Raw genomic sequence first — 5,994 nt, forward strand, 5'->3', positions numbered from 1 at the left:
GTCTGAAATACTTGCTTACTACAAAAAGAGAAGCAGTTTTGGTGTCTGGCAAAATTATTTAAAGAGCTGGAATGTCTGGAAAGTGTGTCTATCTGGTTTTTCATCTGTCTTCTGTGTGAGAGTGAATCGTTTAGTTGGTAAGAATGACTTCTGCCATTAGGGAGGTACGGTGGCGCAGTGGTAAGCACTATCGCCTCACAGCTCGAAGGTCGTGGGTTCGATTCCCACCTGGGGACGAGGTGAACGCTGAAGGAATGCGTGCCCGTCCGCATGTCCTCGAGTGCCCACCGCCCGGGTGGGGTCGGCAAAAGGGCCTTTCTGTGTGGAGTTTGCATGTTCTCCCCGTGCCTCCCGGGGGTTTCCTTCATATAGGAACCCCCTTCACAAAAACATGCAATATCCTGGTTGCTAATGTGGTTCCTCCTCTGGTCGTTAAGGGCGCCTGTTCAGAGGGAGGAGAACTGGTTGGAATAGCGTGAACCTCCCACGTGCTATGTCCTACCGGTGAAGCTTCCTCTGTCAGGTGAAAAGAAGCGGCTGGCTAACTGCCCATGTCTCGGAGGAAGCATGGAGCCAGTCTCGGCTCTCCGCAGATCGGCAGAGGATGGAGTAGCAACCAGGATTGAGAAATCAAGTGAGCACTAATGGGGAATAAAATGGGATAAAAAAATCGGGGGGAAAAAAGAAAAGAAAAAAAAAGAATGACTTCTGCCTGTTATCTCATAATCTTACCAACAATACCAATTATTTGTAAATCTACCAGCCCAAAATGTAATCTCACCACGTTACTAATGACTAAGATGGCTATTCTGACTTTCTGTCATGTCATTGGGTTAGGCTTGTTCGAAAATAAAAAATAATAATTTAGAAAGCAACTGGAGGCAAGATTGTGCAATCAATTCTTAAGGTCAATATAAGTCTTTTTGTGGCAAGTGACCCAGGTAAGTGTGGCAAGTGACTTCAAATGTATCTTGTTTATGCATAGGTTAACTTACTGAATAGACATGAATGTGTTAGTTATTTGGCCCCTGTTTTACTTGTGACTTTATGGCTTATTGGACAAGTCAATTAGGCCTAGTGTTGAGCTCATTTGCATATTTAAAATAGATTTTTCCAAGAAACTTGTAAAACAAAAAAGTTCCTTTTCATGTATACTTTCACTGTGTGAGGTTTGATTGTGATAGGCTTCATTTTTCCTTTACTCCTATGCGGGTATATTTTGGGTATATATTCGATTAGTGTATAGCTCATTTGCATATTCAAATTAATTTTCAAAGAAACTTGTAATACAAAAAATGTTACTTTTCATGGATACTTTCATTGTATAAAGTTTTATTTTGATAGGAGTAAAGGAAAAAAATAGCCCCATTGGGGTGTATTGTTGTCTGGCCTTACTGGCACACATCTTGGATTGATGAGAATTAAACATATTTCCTCAACTAGGATTTCTTAGGACTTTTAGTATGTTGTTCTGGACACCTCATAGAAATGATCTAAGCTGCAAAAAATTCTTTTACAATTAGTTTGTTTTTTGGTTCCAAAATGAGTTACTTTGCCTGGACTATTGGGGCTTCCTCCAGATAGGACCCCCCTTCCCCACGGCAAAAACAACAACCACCACCACCTCTGGTGTGACAACCTCTGGTGTGACGACCCGCCCACTCTCCTGGCGCTGTCTTGCAGGAGCCTGGTGCTGGGGTCGTTAAGGCTGATTGGGTGCACCTGAGCCCAGTGCACTCATTGAGTTTAGGAAGACCTTCTTCAGACCATAAGAAAACTTATCCTTTAAACACTCTTTTAAGATTCCTACTAGTAGCATTTTCATTTCATGCCATCAACCCCTTTGTTCAAACAGTGGATATTTTATTTTGGAATAATAGCTCACACTGTGTTCCTGTCATCTTGGGACAGATAATTATTTTAAAAGTTGGAAAGAACAGAGCCAAGCCTCTCCTCGTGGAGCCATGACAGCTGCTCCACTCGGTGGAAGGCTGACTGTGGGCACTGTGCACACTGACCGGAGTCATGCTGAGTTCTTATGCATACAAAACATATTCTGATTTATACTTTTAGCAATACAGTGAAATAAATCTCACCTGAATGTTGAAGGTGAAACAGTCCATGTCCACCAAACAGACTGCAGTTCATTTTCATTGGAGCAAGTTTTTGTCTCTTGATGACGTTGCAGATTAGAGTCTTGTTTTTCTTGTTTCCAGCTTGTTTTGTCTTAAAGAAAGGCTTTACCTGTAATCAACCCACTTTGTATCATTAATAATCTCGGTAATATTAGCACATGGGGAGTGTTTTACCTTCTTTCTGGCAGAATCTGTTCGGAGGGCGGCTGTTATTGTTTATTTTTATTTTTTAAGTATGTGCACATCTAAGAATCATGGAGAGCCTTAACGAGCCTTAATGACTTGCAGCTGGTGGGGGCGGAGTTTCTGCAGGCAGCAGCAGTGAGCATTTTCTCCATGAAGTAAACAGAGAGAAGGAAAAACACTGCCCATGTGCTTATACAGTATTACCGAGATTATATATGATACAAAGTGGGTTGGTTACCGGTAAAGCCATCCTTTAAGGTAGATTTGCATTTTCATTTTCAGGTTTTATCATTTGTGGTATTGAGGAACCTTTGCAACATCAACAACATTGCACATGAGCTTGTTTTTAATGGTAGTCTATCTGACGTCGCTCCGTGGGCTCACCGCACGCAGCTTAGCCACTGCGTGGCCTCGCCTGCTCTATTGGCATGCGCTGCGCACAATTGCTCAACTTCGCATGTGAAGTTAGTTAGATAGATAGATAGATAGATAGATAGATAGATAAGTCTCCTGTATGCACAATATTTAGTGAATTAACTTTCTCCTTTTAAAATGTATTTATAACCAATGTCGAACAAAACAGTCCAAGTGGGCAAAAAAAAAAAAAAAAGATTTTGAATGCTATTTAAAATCAGTCACTTGCAGATATATCTTGTCAAAACCAAACTGCTGAACACAAAAAATAAAGAAATAAAGACAGACAAATGAAAATGAGGAATGAGAATGCGACAAGTGCTTTTTGTGATAGAGATCCAGTTTGTCATGTTATTGGATCCCTACTTCCTATCTTGTTATCCTCATGACAAAAGCAGACTCCCGGTCCTCCAGCGTGTCTCCGCTCCTCTGTGTGATCAAACAATGGATTGAGGCATTTGCAACATGCAGCCATAGTATTTACTTGTGCCAGCACTCTCACACCATTTAGCTTTAGACATTGCTTGTCCCAAACGATTAGTGGCAGTGCTGCAGAGCTGGAAGGAAGACAGACAGATCTGGAGCAGAGTGAGAGGGACAGGCTAAAGACAGACAGATCTGGAGCAGAGTGAGAGGGACAGGCTGAAGGCAGATCTGGAGCAGAGTGAGAGGGACAGGCTGAAGGCAGGCAGATCTGGAGGAGAGTGAGAAGGACAGGCTGATGACAGATCTGGAGCAGAGTGAGAGGGACAGGCTAAAGACAGACAGATCTGGAGCAGAGTGAGAGGGACAGGCTGAAGGCTGATCTGGAGCAGAGTGAGAGGGACAGGCTGAAGGCAGGCAGATCTGGAGGAGAGTGAGAAGGACAGGCTGATGACAGATCTGGAGCAGAGTGAGAGGGACAGGCTGAAGGCAGACAGATCTGGAGCAGAGTGAGAGGGACAGGCTAAAGACAGACAGATCTGGAGCAGAGTGAGAGGGACAGGCTGATGGCAGATCTGGAGCAGAGTGAGAGGGACAGGCTAAAGACAGACAGATCTGGAGCAGAGTGAGAGGGACAGGCTGATGGCAGATCTGGAGCAGAGTGAGAGGGACAGGCTAAAGACAGACAGATCTGGAGCAGAGTGAGAGGGACAGGCTGATGGCAGATCTGGAGCAGAGTGAGAGGGACAGGCTGAAGGCAGATCTGGAGCAGAGTGAGAGGGACAGGCTAAAGACAGACAGATCTGGAGCAGAGTGAGAGGGACAGGCTGAAGGCAGACAGATCTGGAGCAGAGTGAGAGGGACAGGCTGATGGCAGATCTGGAGCAGAGTGAGAGGGACAGGCTGAAGGCAGGCAGATCTGGAGGAGAGTGAGAGGGACAGGCTGAAGGCAGGCAGATCTGGAGGAGAGTGAGAAGGACAGGCTGATGACAGATCTGGAGCAGAGTGAGAGGGACAGGCTGAAGGCAGACAGATCTGGAGCAGAGTGAGAGGGACAGGCTGAAGGTAGGCAGATCTGGAGCAGAGTGAGAGGGACAGGCTGAAGGCAGACAGATCTGGAGCGAGAGGGACATGCCAAAGGCAGATCTGGAGCAGAGTGAGAGGGACAGGCTGATGACAGATCTGGAGCAGAGTGAGAGGGACAGGCTGATGACAGATCTGGAGCAGAGTGAGAGGGACAGGCTGATGGGCAGTGTGGGCTTGTAGTCGGTCTCGCCTCGTCTGTGCATTCATGCAGTTAATCTGCTTTCACTCATCTGTAGCATCCCTAACTAACAGTTAGATGTTTCCAGCAGGAAGCTGATGTGGACTTGGAGACTTGAGACTGGCTAACATATGGATGTAGCAGAGGCCAATATCCTCAACTGTATTTATATTCAGAATAGCAGTGGAGGCTTATCGCAGACACATTTGCATGTTACCATAAAGTGGACCAGGGGGCCTTTAATACCTTCATGTCACAGACCCCCAGAGAGACAAACATTTCCCATCAACCCCCAGACTTGGGGCTCATGTAGCCTATGGCCAGCTCGTGCTGAAACGAAGCATGCAGACACACACTGCTGCCTATAAAGGGACATAAGCAGCTTTGTGTGGTGGCTTTAGGCGTTTTGTTTTGGGAGACTGGGCTCAGACTGGGCTTAGACACACCAGCTGGGATGGCTACCAAGAGCCTGTCAAACTTGTGTTTTTGTACTGCTTATCACACCAAACACCTCTGGTCTGCATTCAGCTACCTCACACCAAACACCTCTAGTCTGCATTCAGCTACCTCACACCAAACATCTCTAGGCTGCATTCAGCTACCTCACACCAAACACCTCTAGTCTGCATTCAGCTACCTCACACCAAACACCTCTAGTCTGCATTCAGCTACCTCACACCAAACACCTCTAGTCTGCATTCAGCTACTGTACCTCACACCAAACACCTCTGGTCTGCATTCAGCTACCTCACACCAAACACCTCTGGTCTTCATTCAGCTACCTCACACCAAACAGCTCTGGTCTGCATTCAGCTACCTCACACCAAACACCTCTAGTCTGCATTCAGCTACCTCACACCAAACACCTCTAGTCTGCATTCAGCTACCTCACACCAAACACCTCTAGGCTGCATTCAGCTACCTCACACCAAACATCTCTAGTCTGCATTCAGCTACCTCACACCAAACACCTCTAGTCTGCATTCAGCTACCTCACACCAAACTCCTCTAGTCTGCATTCAGCTACCTCACACCAAACACCTCTGGTCTTCATTCAGCTACCTCACACCAAACATTTCTAGGCTGCATTCAGCTACCTCACACCAAACACCTCTGGTCTTCATTCAGCTACCTCAAACCAAACATCTCTAGGCTGCATTCAGCTACCTCACACCAAACACCTCTGGTCTGCATTCAGCTACCTCACACCAAACACCTCTGGTCTGCATTCAGCTACCTCACACCAAACACCTCTAGTCTGCATTCAGCTACCTCACACCAAACATCTCTAGTCTGCATTCAGCTACCTCACACCAAACATCTCTAGGCTGCATTCAGCTACCTCACACCAAACACCTCTAGTCTGCATTCAGCTACCTCACACCAAACACCTCTAGTCTGCATTCAGCTACCTCACACCAAACACCTCTAGTCTGCATTCAGCTACTGTACCTCACACCAAACACCTCTGGTCTTCATTCAGCTACCTCACACCAAACACCTCTGGTCTTCATTCAGCTACCTCACACGAAACACCTCTGGTCTGCATTCAGCTACCTCACACCAAACACC

Source organism: Poromitra crassiceps (genome assembly GCF_964638095.1).
Source record: "Poromitra crassiceps genome assembly, chromosome: 2".
In the NCBI taxonomy this organism is placed as follows: domain Eukaryota; kingdom Metazoa; phylum Chordata; class Actinopteri; order Beryciformes; family Melamphaidae; genus Poromitra; species Poromitra crassiceps.